A 19,801-nucleotide genomic window follows, 5' to 3' on the forward strand; every position below is an offset into this window, starting at 1 on the left:
ATTGCGAATGATTATTTTGCACATCATTTCCTTCTAGCATGTATAATTCAGTAGCGAAGTAGTAAAACGATTTAAATAGACTCATCTCCTAGTTGAGTTTTTGAGGAATATTTCCAAATTTAAGGGAGATAGCGAAATTTTCGTAATTACATTTATTGTACCTCTCAATGGGCTCTACAAAAAAGACTATGACAAAAATTTTAGTATCTCCCTTAGATTCCGAGATATTAATTGAAAACTGGTCAGTAGTCTAAATTGACTTATACCGTTTTACCAATTCGCTACTGAATTCATTGTTTATTTCATTTTATTAAATTGAATAAGAGTTCTAACCAGTCTCTTATTCTCAGTACAATGTCATCATGAATCCTGCGTCTCTCAAAATAAGTAATTGTTGTAATAAAATGCGAGGAATAAGTGAAATTTCCAAATTTTTGTAAAGACCTCAGAAAAAAGTTTTAATTCTCAGTAATATTTATAAGATCTAATATAATTGTATTGAAAAACGCAGAGATTTTATATTGAAAAACATTTTTCGCTTTAAAAAGTACGTTTTTGCTACTGACATTTATAGATCTTTCTTCTGAATTAACGTAACCACTTTCTTATTCGTGAGTTACTCCAAATTAATAACTTGGTTCTGAAAAATAACGCCTTTTTGCTTTTGCCGTTAATTTTTATTTTAAAAAAACATGAATGCATTTCAAATAATTTTCTTATTGACGGAATATCCACATGATTTACTTCTAATTCCGTTGATTCTTTCCCGTTCAAAATGAATAAATTTAATGTAATTTTTAGTTACCAAGGTCAGAACGGTCTAGGCTACATGCGATAGAACCAATTATCCCCCAGTCTACAGCGCTCGCGTGCTTTCGAAATTCAAAATCGATCAAAAATAATCGCCGACTAAAAAAATAGAAAGATGGAAGATGGGGAGAAGTGTAACGGATGCCTCAGTCTTCGGTCTTTTGTTGCCAAATGAGAGGCTCTCAAGTGGGGAGAAGAATATGAGTGGATCCCACCAGACGGAGACGACGAAGGATATCCTGTTTTCGGGGATCTCGTGAGTGGGAAGTTTGATGATTGATATTTGGTCCACCATCGATCCACCGGAAATCGATGTTTTTCCGAACATTTGAACAATCAAATATACAGTTACACTGTTAGAGAATTACTCCCGAAATTTCAAGTAAAAAACCATGAAATTTTTGACAATCACTCATTCACACGAAATTTCCATGTATTTTGCTACTGAAAAATCAATTGAATTCTCAAGTATTCATTGGAATTGCAATTTTCAGACCCACATGATGATTAAAATTATGAAATAATTTGAAAATTCAAGCACTGAAAATTCAGTTGGATGTGATGTTCAATTTTCGAAATGAATTTGAAAATTCACGGAAAAAAAACGTGAATTGAGTATATTTTATACTCGAATGGGGGATGGGTGTTCCAATTCGAGGACAATTTTTTCGTATCAGCCCAGGTTGTACCAAGCGCTCTCAAGTGCAATATAAGGGTCAGACACTAAGTGTGAGAATATAAAGGTAAAAAAGTGGAGGTTAAAAAATGAGGGTCGGAATATTAAAGTCAAAAACTGAGGGCCTGAATGTAAAGGTGAAGGAATGAGGGTCAGAATATTAGGATAAAAAAATTAGGGTCAGAATATAAAAGTAAAAAAAGTGGGTGCCAGGCAATGAGGGTCATATAAGGGCTAAAAACGGCGATCAAGCATAATATATGACTTATATTTAGACCCTCATTGCCTGACACCCACTTTTTTTACTTTTATATTCTGACCCTAATGTTTTGACCCTAATTTTCTGACCCCCATTTTTTAACCTCCACTTTTTGACCCTTATATTCTGACACTTAGTGCCTGACCCTTATATTACACTTAAGAGGGCTTACTACAACCCGGCCTGATACAAAACAATCATCGTCGAATTGAAATTCCCATCTCCCATTTGAGTATAAAATATACTTCAATCAAGTATAATTTAGTTTTAATTTAACTTGAATCAAGTATATTCACTCTTAGTTTCAAAGAAATGAGGAGATGCGGTAGTGTCTCTGGCCGAGTGAGAGCGCAGCAGAGTGTACCGCACATTGATTCGGCTAGAAAAAGCTCCGCCATCCTCAATTCAAGAAAATGCAACGAAATTTTTTTTTTTCACAAAAAATTTCCATTGCATGTTGATTTAGTTTGGGATTTTCTCCAATTAAAAAAAAAATCTGAAATTATTCACTAAGATACGAGTACGTGGACAAAAATATTCTCAATTCACAAAGTGTGGGCGCGGTAGTGGCGCGCGTACGCTCACGTACGCCAGAGGCGAGCACGTGTGCCTACGTATTCCGTGGCGCTACAACGTCGGAGCCGCGTACTAGTACCGTACCACCAATCCGAAATATTATTTCTGTAATATTCTTTCTACAAAGAAAAAAAATCGGCTTTAGCTCGAATTAACGTGCTTAATTAAATTATTCAATGCACGTTTAAAAAAGGAGTGAGATCGCGGGTGTTTAAAAAACAGCAAGTGGATGCATCCGAGTGTTTATATTATTATTCATTTCCAATGTTTATTGACCCTCGGCCACCTCGGCTGCCTGCTTTTTAAACAGATTCACGATTCGTTTTTTTCATGTAAAATATTACTGAGGTGAAATACCTGGTGAAGAACGAGTTCGCCAGAACTAATAACAAACCCCCACAAAAAAACGTAATTTTCCACTGACTTTAAACGAAACTTACAAAGCACAACGTTGGAAAATTCCGTTAACGAGAAACAGCGCGTGCGCGAAACAAGTTGTAACAACAGCGTGAATTATTTATGAAGAATTCCGGATAATTTATGAGGATGAAAAGAGCAAGGTGTAAGAGAAAAGAGTAGTAACCGCACAGATACACTGGGCGAAACCGGAAGGAGGCCCGCGGTGATCCGCATCGAAGCGCTGTCTCATGATAAACTGGCTTCGAGCTGTTTCACGGCTCGTGAACGAAACTCTTCTGGACCCGCGAATAGGTATATGCCCTACCCGAAGGGAACAAACACCTACGGCAACAAACTTTTCACATCCCTTCTTCTTTACGCCTTCCACCTTTGTTCTCCGTCATTTTTTTTACTCTTGTGGGATGGAATGAGCGCGTATTGAGTAGCTGCGAGTCTGGGAGTATCATGAATCATCCGATGTTGGAAATTACGGTTCAGTTGAAGTAAATTTTTGGAGTGAAAAGGCAATTTTTTTGGTTCGCCTCAGCTTTTCGAGATTTGCTAGGAATTTTTACAAATGTTTTTTGCTTTTGGATGGAAGCGTTGAATTAAAAAAAAATGTATTAAATAAAAACTGTTAATAAATTGGAGAAGAGAGTTCTTTTTCATTCAAATAAAATTGATTGTGGAGTTTGAATATGATTATGGGGTTTGAAAAATTATTAGTTTTTATACAGTGATACAATAATTTGGGGTTTCTTCAATGCCTCCTCTCTCCACGGTTGCGTTCGGCTCGTGCAGCAAACATACAACAAAATGTTTCTTAAACTGTACAAGATGTCAGTGTCACCTATATCGCATCCATGCATTTCCAAATTTAAGGTATTTATGGCGGGGTAGGCATGTAGGAGGTGAGACGGAGGGGAATCTATTGTTCTCTCGCAGAAAGCCAATCGCTGAACAAAAAAAACGATATTTCAATCACAAATTTTCAATTTATTTCGACTATTTTTGTGTTCGAAATATTTTTGTAATAAGTTTTTTATTTTTTCCGACATATTTCAAGCCTTTTTTCATTTTTCTAGCTTGTCTTCTGGATAATTGGAAAATAATTAATATGGATAGAAAAAGTGACAACGTCGTGCCGTTCGAGGTACACGTTGGCAGCACTGATTCACTCAGCTGTTATGTTCCTTCCCATAGCGAAATGTATCATCACAACTCCATTCGTATTTGCCGCGCTTACCCCTCCACAATTCCTAACCTCGACGTTGCCGCTATTCCAAGTTGCGCACGCAGAATTCCTATTTTTCATGAGTTTTTTAATTATTACTTCTAAACAATTCTCCTAGGCCACTTGGATTATTTTTTTATTTTCCTCCACGACAGCTCCACACAGAAAGAAATTTTCGATAAAAATTAGACCTCTAAAGGGTGAAACGTAGGACGAAGGTTAGTTAAATCGCAAAAATTAGACTCCCAAGTCTAATTTTTCCGAGAAAACTTAACCTAAAAAGTGAGTGAATGCCATTTCGTCCCACGTTTGGCCCTCTGGAGGTCTAATTTTTATCGAAAATTTCTTTCCGTGCACCCAAGTGCGAAATTTCAATAAAATGGCGACTTTTTTTCTATTCTTAATATTTTTTCTCCGAATTCCCATGAGAGCGCGTGTTAAAATGCATTTTTTAGAAAAATTCCTGTGTTACACCCACTCTCCCAGGCTATCTGGGATTTTGTATACAAGTTTTAAAAAAATCAAAGAATGTATAAAAAAATAATTAATTTCTTGACTTTTTTTCGACCCCCACTGACTACGACATAAATACCTTAATTACTCTATCAAAAAAAAATTGGAAACTTGAACGTGAACGATTACAAACCTTCCATCCGGAACAAAAAATAAAGTAAATTAAAAATGCAGCAGAAAAATTATGATCATCACCTCAGTAATTATATGAAAATCGCCAGAGGCAAGACAATAGAGACGAGGAGAATCCCAGCAATTGAAAGCGACTGAAATCGATAATGAAAAACAGCTCTCCGAGCGAATAATATTAACGCTGACAATTTTGCTGTTAAATGAGGGTAAATACTGGATATCTAGCAGTAGTTTGATCTCCCAATTCCCAATTAATGATTCTTAATGACATGAAATAACTAATGGATAGAATGATTCATAAACGATTCTATTTGAAACCATTACCTTCTCATTAGTGCTCGCAAATATGAATGAATCCCCCGGTTGTTTGACCAAACATTTTCTTTTTATCATCCAATCCACACACTCAAGCTGAAATCCCACCACAACTGCGATCCAATTACGTGAACAGTATTTGAGAGTAGCATTTGGAGCGAGGAAGCTGAATTGGGCTGAGGAAAAAAGTCGCGGTGGGTGTGAGATTATATTTCAAAGAAAATCCATCTCGAATCTTGGTTGAATATGTATTTTGGAATGGAAATATTTGGAGCGCGAGAACAGCCGAAGGAATTTACAAAGGCAACGAAAAAATGAAGAGTGCGAGGGCAAATGTTCTTTTGACGGGGTTTAAGATGTTTGCGCTCTGGGGGAGTTTTGCCTTTGAGATTAACAGATACACGGGACAAAATATTGTATTTTTTTTTCGGTGAAAATATCGGAATTTTTGCTGTGGAACATCTGAACGCGGGGCAAACCCGTACCACCTGAAAATCTACGGTTCAACGCATCAAGGAACTTCCGCAGTAAGTATACGGGAGCAGAAGGAAATGGACTGCAGAGCTGAAATTTTGAGAATATATTCTTTGAGTGATTACAAATGTCCTCCCGAAGTCCCAAGACGCTAAACCACGCAGATTGTTGAGGAGAAAATATGAAAAATGTGTCATTAACACAGAGTCTTATGTGACAAATACTTTTTTTATACTCAAGTTGAAATATAAAATATAAAACTGGCATTTCCCCTTGGGTGGGCGGTACAGGCACAACCTCCCCTATTCAATGGCTTCCACTCGGCGAATCACATTAATAAGCGATCCATAACAGTGACGCTAAGAACAAAGAGTAGAATTGAGGCATCATACAGCGCAATTGTCTAATTACCAACAACACGAGCACTCCCATTTGAAATGTGCGCTGTTATTAACGCACCCGTAATTTCGCGGTCTCCCGTTCGCAGTTATCGCCGGCACATTCGAACTTGAACGCTAGTCCGTTAGAGTTGGCACAATATTTTACGGCACGAAACATGTAGCGACTTCAACGAATAATTCCAGTGTAACCGGGGGGGTGTAAAATCATCAGTGCAGACCCAGTTACAGAATGTCATAAAGTATTTATCATCCAAGTTATCAGGCATTGAGTGGGGCCGTTGGATTAAAAGGCAAATAATTTCCATAAATTCAACATTCTACAGTAAATGCTGAAAAAGTTTTCTCGTCGCTTTTACTTTTTATCTTCCAAACTGTCCCGACATTTTTGCTGGGGCCGGGAAAAGTTTAATTCGAATCCGTTGCGCCCTGCGAATTGCAAATAATGCACGTAAAATGTGATAAGTGCATGGAGAGAATTTTTTGATAAAAATTATCCTAGAAAAACAAACACGTTGTCAAAGAAATCTTGTTAGGGCCAAAAAAATCGCTAGTTGAAAATTGCCAAAAAAAGAATTTGTTTGGTTCGAATTTGAAAGTCTCAAACATGAATAATTGTTCTGCTTTCGATACCAACGAAATATTTGGCTCAAGAGGCGGATAATTCACACCAGACGGGGCCTTATCAGGATGAAAATATCTCATTTAGAGGAAAATTTATCAACAAATATTTTATCCCCAAGTTACAAGATTGCTATCATATCATTATTATTGTTTCATTTAAGGGTTCATTTGTTGTCTGTGATTATTAGACAGCCGAAACGAAAAACTACTATCCCTTGTTTCGCATAAAACAAAGATTTTTCGGGAGCAAAATACGTATGGGAGTATCGAATAACGAAGGAGTAGTGCTAGAAATGACATTTCTCGCGTGTACAGAGAATGCAATTTTTTTTTAACTACTAAATCTATTTTTGCGACAAAAATTTTTCATTCCGGCGCACTCTCTGCATGTTTGACACAAAAAAATCCTTTTTTGATAATTTTCGAAAAACTATTTTCTTGGCATAAGTAAGACTTGTTTGAGAACTTTGGCGTTTTTCTCTCAGTGTGGGGCGCTGTCGTATGCTCGCGGTCCCCTGCTTGTTTAAAACTATTTTAATAATTGCATTATTATTATTTGAAAATTAACTACTTTGAGTAGTTTTCCTACCCTATCCATTCCTCTGGGCTCATTCACCTCCATAAAAGTACCCGTCTGCGCATTTTGTGATAATCTTGTTACTCCACATTCCCATTTCCAGGAAATTGTGACACTCTACAAATAAAAAATATTGGTTTTGAATTACTGAACATCTGTCGCTTCATGAATTATCGTGCCACGAGAAATCCTCCAGCACCGCAATATATTATTCAATCCGAGAACATGAAAGGCAGAAATATAGGAGTAAAAATTGTAAACTGAATCGTGCCACCAACATTTCCATAACTCCCTCGTTGATCCCTCTTATTGAGGTCGCTGAAGGCTTCGCCGAGCCGAGACGAAAGCCGAGGGGATGAGCATGGGGGATTTGGAGGGTGTTCTGAAAGCAGAACACTGGAGGTAAAGCAGAAGATAAACACAGCAATTTCCTCAAACGAGTTCAATCCTGATTCCTATATTATTTCAACGCTCTGATGATGCTGTCAAATTGCATTCAACTTCACAATATCAAAAATTCAGATGACGTTGTGATTGAAATTTCAAGAAATAATCTCTAACAGTGGACTGAGAGAAAAACAAACACGCTGTCAAACAAGTCTTGTTTGGGCCGACAAAATTGGCAGCGGAAAATTGCCAAAAAAGAATTTGTTTGCTTCGAATTTGAAAATCTCAAATAGGAATAGGGGAAGATGGGGTAAAATGGATACTTTTCAGCTTTTTAAAAGATTGATAACTCATAAATATATTGATCAATTGAGCTCAGTCTAGCAACGGGCTACTCGTAATTTCATGATTTCAGACGATTTCACGTGATTCCAGAGATGATTTTGAAAATAACTTCAGTGATTTCAATGACTTCACGTGATTTCAGTGATTTCGAAATGATTTTATACCAGAGTGGCGTCGTGATTTCGGAAGTGAGTAGCCCCTCGCAGTCTAGGTTCATCACAAGGGGGAAGAATTGCCCTTTTTATTGAAAAAAAATGATACAATTTCGTTAACAATTCAATACGTCATTAGCATTTCAAAAAAAGTAAAGTGTCCGTTTTACCCAATTGTTCCGTAATTGCTCTGCTTTTGACAGCAACGAAATATTTGGCTCAAGAAACGGATAATTCACACCAGACGCTGCCTTTTCAGGATGAAAATATCTCATATAAAGGGAAATTTAAAAACGTTTAGCTCTTGAAATACAATTTTGTGTCTGATGTTTCAAATTAAGATTTTTTGTAATCTCTAGTGTTTGCGTTTGGAATTTACCGAAAAATCATCGATTGAAATTTCGTAATTCTTTTTTCTCCTCCCCCTCTCCAGTTTCATTGTGTCGGAGTTGTCGCGAAGGGAAAATGGACCGGGTGTGCTCGGACAATTTGTCCTGAGTTTTCACGAACTTCGGCTGCGCAATATCGATCAGAATCTACTGATGACGCTCGGGTTGTGTCAATAACTCACACATGAGGGGCGATTTGGATACAGCCAATAATACTTCGATAAAAATGTACTGATTAGAAAGCCGGGGACATTTCCTCCACCGAACGGCAGTTGAAACTCCCCTTTCGGTACATTAGTTTCTGCGATACGATCGAAAGTGTTTTCCGAAATGGGAGAATTGTTTATCGAGTGGTTCGAAAACTACGGGAGTAAGCGAGCCCTTCCGGCGCCATTTGAATGCGGAAATTTCCCCCGAGTTTTAATGGTGTGGTTACATAGCCGATGCCTCTCCTTATACTGAGAGAAAAACCACAAAGCTCTCAAACAAGTCTCACTTGCGCCAAGAAACTAGTTTTTTGAAAATTATCAAAAAAGAATTTTTTTGTGCCAAACATGCAGAGAGTGCGCTGGAACGGAAAATTTTTGTCGCAAAAATAGATTTAGTAGTTCAAAAAAAATTGCATTCTCTGTACACGCAAGAAATGTCATTTCTAGCACTACTCCTTCTTTATTCGATACTCCCATACGTATTTTGCTCCCGAAAAATCTTTGTTTTATGCGAAACAAGGGATAGTAGTTTTTCGTTTCGGCTGTCTAATAATCACAGACAACAAATGAACCCTTAAATGAAACAATAATAATGATATGATAGCAATCTTGTAACTTGGGGATAAAATATTTGTTGATAAATTTTCCTCTGAGATATTTTCATCCTGAAAAGGCACCGTCTGGTGTGAATTATCCGCCTCTTGAGCCAAATATTTCGTTGCTGTCGAAAGCAGAACAATTATTCATGTTTGAGACTTTCAAATTCGAACCAAACAACTTCTTTTTTGGCAATTTTCAACCAGCGATTTTATTGGCCCATACAAGACTTGTCTGACAACGTGTTTGTTTTTCTCTCAGTGCGAGCGAGTGAAAAACCCCGTGGCACTCGTCCTGAAATACACTATTCCACCTGAAGTGCCCAGGATTAAATAATAGGAAAAATCGAACTCGAGTGAGCCGTCTCCATCCTTTATAACCCGACGTCATCCAACCGGAAGTGGAATTAAGGGGTCTCCTCCGTAATTTTCGCCATAAAACGACAATGTGCAAGCGAATTGAATATGTAATATAATAATCAAAAATGGTAAAAGTAAAATTGTAAAAAAAACTCTGAGTAGTTTTATCGTTTGATTCGTTTTCAATTAATCATTCGAATTTCTGCTTATACATGGGCTTTAGAACGAAATTTTGTCCCTTACCCCTCACCCTATTAACAATGTGCTAGCCAACAAAGGAAGCTATATTTATTTATATTAAACTCTCAAAAATGAGGGAATGAAGTCTCATCGAGTTTTGCCGGTAATTTGTTGAATAAATTAACGATAAAAATAATTGGCGTGATGTCTGTCACTATCCAACGCACGCCATGTTTGATGTTTCGTCTCTCTCTCTCTCTCTCGAAAATAACCTCACTACCTTAACCATTTTACGCTTCACTCACCCGCGCGCCTATCCCCGTTTTGCCCTACTGAGGAGACCCCTTAACCCTTCAGAACTCGCGCTCAGCCACCGACCTTCGTTACTCGCGTGGTGAGTGCTGCGCCGCCCGTGCTTTCAGTAACGCAGCGTTGTCACGTTCATAGGTACGCGCCGAGCGTGCGGCGAGCGGGAAACAGCAACAGCGGAATTGAAAATTTTACATCCTTCGTTACTCGCGCTGGGCGGCACGGCGCCGCTTTTGCGTATGAGCCTCAACAATTTATTATTTTTCGTAGCCTTGATGGATTTTCAGCGGAGAAGAACCTTGCTAATCCATTCTAAATGATTCAAGCTAGGCATTCTAATTTTTTCAATTTTTTGAAAGCTCAATTTTGCAAGAGGCAAGCGAAAATTTGAAAAAGGCGGCGCGGCGCTTATAGCGCGAGTTCTGAAGGGTTAAGAGGACCAAATGGCTGGGGAATACCTGAGAGCGGGAGGCTCCTTGCATCGATATCGCCATCTGACTTTTATGTGGCGTACGTGTCCGTTGTGCACTAGATGAAAAAGAATTCTGAAACCATGCTGGAGCGACTGCTCTGCTCCTTTTTCTGATTCAATTGAGTTTTCCTCATATGTCGTGGCGCGTAACTGGGCACATACCTTCAATACCTGCAGCATTGCCATCAAGGAGTTCACGAAATTGAAGGAAGAAGGAAATCGCGGGGCGGGGGGATTGCATGGGAGGTAGAATTGTTGAAGATGGAAGGTATTTCTTCGTTGATTAGGGAGGAATGAGCAAGAAGTCGGTTGGTTTATTCAATTTATTTGCTCATTTGACATTGTTATCAATAATTTTTTTTATCGATATTTAATGGTTGGTCATGACAATTTTTTGTATATGTTAATTTAAAACAAGTGGCCCATCGCACAGGTGTAAATCGAGTATAGTTTTTTTGCTAATGAATTGGCAATTTGCTTCCGAAGGGATTAATCGAATTAAATTAAGAAATCTGAATTAATTTAATTAAATTAAATAAATGAATTCAGATTAGTAGAGAAGTTCAACCTTGACTTGACCTTGACTTAACTGTGACTTGACCTTGTCAATGTCGGGCCAAGGTTGGACCAATGTCGGTCCAGGATTGAGCCAATGTCGGGCCATGGTTGGGTCAGGGTTGGGCCAATGTCGGGCCAATAGCAGGTCATGGTCGGCCCAATGTCGGGTCTTAGTTTGGTCAATGTCGGGTCAGAGTTGGGCCAATGTCGGTCCAAGATAAGCCCCCTAATAAGGCTATAATTCTAAATGAAATAATGCGAAATAACATCCAAACGAATATTTTAAGCCATAATTGAAAAAATTTCGATGATTATTTTTTGAATGATCGTCGAAAAACTAAATTGGAAAAAAAAACTCATATATACGGACATGATCTAAAAACAGCATCTTCAAACTCTTGAGATCAAAATTAGTCATTCTGACACAAAAAATGGAAATTTTAGATTTGACGAATACAATACTTCCATTTGGAAGCAAAAATGAAAATTTGGAGACTAGTTCTATTTTACGCCTTTTGTTACTAATTAATTATTAATTTTGACTTTGTGGAGTGAATGCTCTGTTCGATATCCGAGTCAATTGAGTTTTCTTCGCGTGAGGTGGCACGTATCAGGGAATACCTGCAGTATTGCCATCAAGAAGCTCATGAAATCGTGAGCTGGAAGAATTGCACGAGAAGAATTATTGGAGATAGGAGATATTTCTTTGTTGACCAGGAAGAAAAGAACAAGAAGTTGGCTAGTTCATTGGATTTATTTGCTCACTTGAGATTGATATAAATGATTCTTCCCCCAATCACTATTTCTGCTAGAAAAATGTAAAATTGTTCAATGACTTTCATTTTTTACATCACTTATGAATGAATTTCTCATTTTGACCTTGTGGAAATAATGAAAAAATCAAACTGTGAAGCTAAATTTTTTCATAAAAAAACATGATTTCTGAAGAAAATGTTTCGTGAATCAGCACAAGTGAGAGAAAAAGTTGTCATCTCGTTATCCACTTCTGGTTTGTCATCCCAGAATACAAAACTCATTCCCCAATATGTCATTCTCCTATTCCAGATCAACAACTAAGATTGATGTGCACTCCCCCTTCAATAAATCTCCAATTTCGTGAGCACAACTTGTTTTCCTCCGCAAATTGCGTAATTTTTCAATTGACTGGAAAAATGGTTATTTGAGGCGAAAATATCGTTCCAATTAAATCATGAAAAGTTGAGAATGTTTCCATTACTCATTATCGTTGATTGAAAACAACACAGTTGTTCTGGCGCGAGAACAAACCAGTTGACAGGGTTGCAAGGGTCATGCCTTACAAGGGTCAAACATCGCAATGGTCATACCTCGCGAGGATCAAACATCGCAAGGGTTATACCTCGCGAGGGTCAAACGTTGTAACGGTTAAACAACAGAGGTAGGCAGAGGACAGTCTCAAAGGTCAAACGACCACAAGCGGCAACCGGGGAGGCAGGAAAGATAATCACAACGGTCCAACGATTATGAGGGTCAAACAAAAGGAGCAGGAAGGAAAATCCTCAAGGGTCTAACGGGAGACATGACCCTCGCGAGGTGTAACCCTTGCGACCTCTGAACCTTGCAACGTTGGCCCCTTGTGAGGTATGACCGTTGCGACGTTTGACCCTTGCGAGGCATGATCTTTGCGAGATATGACCGTCATGACGTTTCACGCTCGCTAGGCGGGACCCTCGTGACGTTTGGCCCTTGCAAGGTACCTATCTCGTGACGTTTGACCCTTGCAAGGTACAACCCTCGGGTTAAGGGGGTTTCTACCAGTTATTTAACTTTTTTATCATTCTCCGATTTTCAGTGAATGAGCCTTGTGGTAGAAATACACGATGATTCGCGATAATTGAATCGACACATTCTCGCCATAAATAGAAAGCCTGAGTTATTTATTTATTTCTCGACCAAATTACAAGCGTCATTTCCTAATCTGTCAAACACTTTCACAACAACAGCCTAAAATTAATGTACCTCCCAGCCCCTCGGGACAAATCCCCACGCAGTATTGATCGCCTATTGCCCTCTTCAAGAGTGACACCACGAAAAAAAATGTTGAAATCTTCTTCTTCGTTATTTCCACGAGGATAACCCAGTGATGAAGCAAGTGAAAGCGGCCAGTGCGATGCAGACACTAGACGGAGGCCCAGTCAAAAGCCGAAGGGGTGCCCGAAGAAGAGAAGGAAGGAAGCACCAGTCAATTCTCAAGCCCTAACAACTTCCCCTCTCGGTGAGTTACCATTCCCCCGGCTGATTGTGAGCTATGCACTACTACCCCTCTGTCTTATAATCACCCCGTGCCAACACTCCCGGCCCGGCAAACTCACCCAGCCGATGCCCGAGAAAACCCGGAATTAATGTTTCGACGGGGTTCATTGACTGACCCAAATTCACGTCGGTGGATTATTTAAATCCCTTTTTTTCGTGAATAATGGAAATTAATGAGGGTGACGAGGGAAAAGCGAGAGTCATTTGGAGTATGAAATTATTATGTTATTTACGGAGAAAATAGTGTCTTTAGATGCGAGTGCGCAATAATAGATTGTGCGCCAAGGGAGGAAAACAGGGCATTGCGAGCCGCGTGGGGATTGTCGATGCTGTTGAATCCTCGAACCTCCACGGCCAAATGTCGGCAGAACGTCAAGTGGCCATTCGTCGAGTGCCAAGTCTCGACCAATAATTGGGTGAACTTCGGACGCCGAGACTTGATCAGTGTCAAACAGGAAAGAAGTCAAAGGGTCACGAGGGTCGAGCCTCCGCTAGGTTCACGAGGATCGTAAAGGTCAAAGAGGGGTGTAGGAAAACTACCTTTCAGGGGATTCAGGTGAAAAGTCAAAATCAGTAGCGAAGAGATAAAGCGGTTTAAGTCGACTTATCTCCCAGCTGAGTTTTTGAGGAATATTTCCGAATCTAAGGGAGATAGCGAAATTTTCGTAATTACATTTGTTGTAGCTCTCAATCGGCTCTACGAAAAAGGTTATAACAAAAATTTTGCGATCTCCCTTACATTCCGAGATATTCACTGGAAACTGGTCAATAGTCAAAATTGACTTATACCGTTTTACCACTTGGCTACTGAATTCAATCAAAGGGTCACGAGGGTCGAGCCCCCGCTAGGATCACGAGGATCGCAAAGGTCAAAGAGGGGTGTAGGAAAACTACCTTTCAGGGGATTCATGTGAAAAGTCAAAATTAGTAGCGAAGTGGTAAAACGGTTTAAGTCGACTGATCTTCCAATTGAGTTTTTGAGGAATATTTCCGAATCTAAGGGAGATAGCGAAATTTTTGTAATTACATTTGTTGTAGCTCTCAATCGGCTCTACGAAAAAGGTTATAACAAAAATTTTGCTATCTCCCTTAGATTCCGAGATATTCATTAAACAATGATCAATAGTCAAAATTAACTTGTACCGTTTAAACAATTCGCTACTGAAATGATGAAAAAGATTGAACAATTTAGGAAAGAAGTATATGAGTGTGCTGCATCGCTGGGAATTTTTCCAAAATTTTCCCAGATCTTGCGTTCGAGACAAGAAAATTTTTTTTTAATTTAAAAAAATGAAAAAAAAAAAAAACATAAATTTTCAATGTTTTTGTATCCTTTCCACCTGTAAGGCCGCGATTATCGCACTGTAAAATTAAAGAGACAATCGAAAATTAAAAATTACTGTGTAAAAATTTTGACTTATTTTAACTGAACGTTTGCAGAAGGGGGTTGAAAACAATTAATATCTCGTCGTGTATCTGGGCAGAAAGTCCGCCTCTCACTGTCTCTGTACCTATACACGAACGAAAAAAAGCCCCTCAGTGAAAGAAGAAATTGTATGTATACGTGAAGCTGGCGGAGGACACAGTGCCTGGCATAGCACGAGGGGGAAAATCGAGAGGGGCCGGAGGGGATAAAAACCCAAGCGGAATCCCGTGTTTTCCGTGAGGGCGCAAGCGCCGGCCAGTTGGGGGTTTATTACGGTCGCCTCAGTCTCGGCTCGCCTGGGCTCTAGTCAGCATCATCACGGTGAGGTGCACAAGTCCTTCGGGTGCAAGTGTACCGAGTGGTGCAAGTGTCAGAGAATTCGGAGGTAATCGAAAACTGGGGTGAGAAAACCAGAGAAATTTGGGAAGAGCGGAATCAATGGCCTCCGCCTGGTGGAGGGGCTGATTGTCCTCTGGATGTTGGTGAATCCTCTGAATGTCCGTCATCATCGTCATGGATTAGCGTCACACGGTCGTCATCATCGCGGTAAAATATCTCATTTTGGATGACATGTGGCGTTGACATTGTGGCGACGTTTAGTTTCGCTTATTTTTTTCTGCTCTATTTTTCTTTCCGGCGGTCTGGCCCCATTTGGCTTTATCAGCACTATCCGGAATGAAGACGTACGATTGTTATCTCAACCACTATATCACCTTGTGTTGCGTACTGGTCTACCTTTAGATACCCTTCGTAAATCGATTCCCCACCTCTCTCTCTCCTTTCTACTGACTGTGTGCGCTTCCAACGCTGCAACCTCCAACGATAATATCCCCTTTGGTACTTCACCAATGAACCGAACTGGGGGATGAAACTACGCCATAAACCGTGCACTGACGGATGAGCGTGAAGGTGAGGTGGATGACGTTCTTCGTCGGCTTTTTTTAGGTCTTAGGGCTATTGCATTTTTTTATTTGCGCACTGATAATTTTTTGACTATTCTTCACTGATATTTCCCGGATATTTCGTGGGAATAATTATTGGATTGTACACTGTTCATGGCAAAAATATACTTGAATTGAGTATAAAATGTACTTAAAGTAGCTCTACCCTTACGGTAAATTCAAAGATTATTGAATTCTAATTTTTTTCTCAATTTAATTATCGTTTTGGTTTTTCAAAGAAGAAATGTTCAAAAATCAGGATTTAACTCGGTGTCTTATGCGAAAATCAACATTCCCATTGTAATCAAAGATTAAAATCTGATTTTTTTTTCATTAGATGTGAAAAAATCGAGTTTTTTTGACACCTCATAAAAAATAATCCATTGTTTTGCAAACACGCTTTATTATTTATTTATGAGAGCGAAATGCTTGAAAAAATATCAATATTTTGCGAAATTTAATTTGGATAATACTGACTGACAATTTAGTTGAAAAATTTAAAAACTGAAAATATCCAAAAGTACAGCGTAGCCCGGCCGAAGGGTAGAGCTACTTTAATTCAAGTATATTGTTCTTGATTCAAGTATATTTTATACTCAATTGGGGGATGGCTATTTCAATTCGAAGATGATTGTTGTAACAGAAGAGATTTTCGACTGAAATTTGCGGTATATTTCTCAAAAAACTCTGTCGTATTATAGTTCTACTAAAATTTTATAGATTTTCGGAATGGGATTTTAAGTATTCTCGTAATTGAAGATTCGATTTTTTTTTAAATCAATGGAAGATTGAATGCTAGTTTAATCATTTCATGTAAATTAATGGAAATCAGAGAAATTCAGGTGAATGTATTCTTGAGGTTTCAATTAATCGAAAATTCTGGGTTATTTGGCGTTGAAGATTGGTTTGATTCACCATCCAAATAAGTTGGGGAATTCTCGTTTTCTGGCTCGTGAGATTTCCCGGACATTACTTGAAAAATCACTTGCTTGAAATTTACGGAAGTTTGTTATCGACAATTCAGAATTTTATGGAAAAATCAATGGAAACTGCAAATTTCAGTGAAATTATTCCAGAATTGGTGGAAATCAGGAAAATTAAGGTAAATATATTCTTGAATGGCTAATTAATTGAAAATTCTGCCTGATTTGGTACACTGTTGAAAAACTGTGTCTGAAATTTCCGGTACACTTTTTGGAAATTTTTATCGGGTTTAAATACTACGTAAATTTTAAATTTTGTCATTGAAAATTCAGAATTTCGTGAAAAAATCAAAGAGAACTGTAAATTTGAGTGCCATCTTTCCCTGAAAACAAATAGAAAACTAGAAAATTTCGGTAAATATATTCTGGAATTTTCAGGACAGTGACACTGGATGCGATTTAAGGGGAAAAAATCATGAAATTTCAGATTTCACTGAAAATTTAATGTAATTGGGCACTGAATATTCATATTAGATTAGAAATTCAAATAAATACTCAAAAAAACCCAACACGGAGAGATGAATCAACCCCCAACACGCCAAAAAAATGTGTTGTGTTGTTGCTAATAAATTGACCCTCCGTGTCGTGATGTTCCAACACGGAGAGAAATTTTTTAGAAAAAATCTAGCTTTAGCACGGGAAAAGAGGCGCAAAGTGACGGCCAGGAAAGAATTCCAGTGTCGGCACTAAAAATTGCATTGGGGAAAACTGAATTTTTCCCCATATTGCTGTGAAAATTTCACAGAAATCCCCAGAAATTTTACCAGAAATACCAAGAAATATTACCTCAACAGCACTAGAATTTCTTCACAGCCGGTGGACTGTGATTTTTTCCAGTACTCGCACTAGAATTTTTCTAGAGAATTTCTCTCCGTGAACAGTATAGTTAAATGTGTCGCGATTTTCTACACGGAGAGAAATATTCAATAAAAATTACGAGAAAAAAGACGTAAAAATTACGTTTCGAAACGTAATCTGGGAGCGAAGTAAAATTCAATAAAAAGTGTCAATCGTCACGTAAATTCTACGATCTGTTCCGTAAAAATTACTCATCCATCCGACGCCTCACGGCTAGCCATGACTCACCGTGAGGGGGAGATTTTAACAACACGTTCCGTAATTTTTCCGGAACTTTTCGTAAAAATTCTTAAACATCCAAGAATTTTCATGTTCTGAGGCATAATAAGTCTTGAAGTTTCTGTTAGATTTTACAACTTCCAGAAAAATTACGTGACTTTTTCGTATTTTTTCGGTGACAGACCCAAAAATTTACTGAACGTTTCAGATTTATTCTCTTATATTCCTATAGAAATTCACTGAAAACGATTCTCGCTTGCGGATTACGTGAAATGTTCCGTAATTTTTCTTGAATATTACTCTCCGTGTAGGTAATTTTCATCCCGTTTTCCTCTCCGCACCGAGTGACTACACTCTGTTCATAAAATCCTGCACACCCTCATCAAATCGCTCCAAAAACCGACGAGGGAATCACTTTCTGCTCAGTCTATCTGACGTATTCTTAAGGATATTCGAGATTTTTTCGCTGAGGGGATAGAATAACGATTTATCCTCCCGTGTCAATCCTCCCTGCGAGGAGTTTCACCCCTATGTCTGGCTGATCTATCCTCTTTCTGTATAAATCACCCCTAGAGCCCACTTATTTCATCCCTTGTGCGGGAAAGGGTAGAATACCCCTCGAAAGGGATGCAATACCGTGAGCAGGGGTGGATTATTCATTTTTCGTGTAAGGAAAACCAAAAGTTCCGGCTCTGGTTCCGCTGTTCGTCTGCCGCTGACGCCGGAGATGTGTACGGTTTATGGTAATGCAGGATGATGGACTAGTGATTAAATGGGTGGATAAATCATTGAGGCAACAGATGTCACGGTTGTACTTGCGGCAGCGATTATTATAGGATTATTATCCATCACGAGGTGTGTTTTGGGTGATGAGTGGACGGAGCATGAGACCCTGTTTGTCATGCTGATGGCCTCGGTTACCCGAACGGCACTGGGAGAAGGGGTTGGCTGAGCGGGAGATTTTAGGGATGTTGAGAGAGATTTTAGCGTCGCTGAATTTGTTCGGTTTGGACGTGTCCTCTGGGGCTTTTCCGTCGATTCGAGGGTGCGAGGTTTGAATAATGCATGCGGCTTCAATTTTTTTTCGACTCTGAATGCTGGCATTCAGACAATATTTGAACGAATGGATTTGTTTTATTCATAGAAAGGATGTATATCTCATTCTAATGACAAGACAGTGCCCTGAGAAGCAAATGGATAATTGGATTTTTTAAAATCAATTTTAATCAATGAGTTATTGTTGCTAATAAATTGGCAATTTTGGTATTGTCTCATATGCCAGGTTCATATTTGAGTCACACTTTAGTAATAATCTCAATTCTTCCATCGGGGCATCCTAGTGAGAAATTAATTTCTGAAAATCACTTCTTGTAACGTTACGCTTAGGGAAGAAACGTGACCGTGTGAACTTTGATCGAGATGTTGCGTGGGTTAGACACTCAAGATATTGAAAAAAAACCACAAGCCATTTACTTTAGACTATGGAGAACCTATCGCCGGCGAGAACAAGTCGGGGACTGGGCCATATAGGCGTGATATCTCCGATTGATTTGCGAATTCCTTTAAAAAAAATTTGACCGCCATTACGAGTCGAGCAACGCGACAACACCGCACAACAGCTGATCGAGGTCGGTAAAGTCGGTGACGATAATTCAGTGCTGGAAGCATATGGACACGTATAACACACACAAACATTCATCTCACTGTTACAACCCCACTACTAGCCGAAGCGTGCGATGTTGCCCGATCAAAATTCCACTGTTACCACTGCAGTCACAAGTCCTCCATTATCTATGAATATTTTCTTTTATTATTGTTTCCGAGACCGGAAAAGTACGCAGAAACCCGTCTAATTTGATGAGAAAAATAATTTGTAACGTGAATGATTTATTTAGTCAATTTTATTTTTCTTCTCAACTGAGTTGTCCACTTGATAGGTTGAACATCCTTAATACTTGACTTGTTTCGTATTTTCCCCCCAACTTTTTTTCTTCGTGCAGAAGTTCTGTTATCGGTGCGACATGAAGAATGTCTCAGCAGCTCCATAGCGATGATATATTGTCTTTTCTTTGTCAAAGATGTCAGGGATTAGTCTGAAAATGAGCCAGTCTTGCTGATCACACTGACACTCTTATCCC

At 38.9% G+C, this 19,801-nt stretch overlaps 1 protein-coding gene across 3 annotated transcripts in view; it reads left to right on the forward strand.

Annotated features, from left to right (window-relative positions):
• Positions 1-14,964: 14,964 nt before the first annotated feature.
• LOC107039298 (neuroglobin-1) overlaps positions 14,965-19,801 on the forward strand; it is a 40,508-nt gene continuing 35,671 nt past the window's right edge. For 2 of the 3 annotated variants that reach the window (XM_015258849.1, XM_015258850.1), the window contains exon 1: positions 14,965-15,208. The gene's annotated coding sequence lies outside the window, so the exon portion shown is untranslated. Of the gene's footprint in view, positions 15,209-15,271; positions 15,346-19,801 lie in introns of those variants that run through there. The other variant, XM_015258851.1, reaches the window with a different exon arrangement.

This window comes from Diachasma alloeum, unplaced genomic scaffold (genome assembly GCF_001412515.2).
Source record: "Diachasma alloeum isolate Michigan unplaced genomic scaffold, Dall2.0 Dall_scaffold_00295, whole genome shotgun sequence".
NCBI lineage: Eukaryota > Metazoa > Arthropoda > Insecta > Hymenoptera > Braconidae > Diachasma > Diachasma alloeum.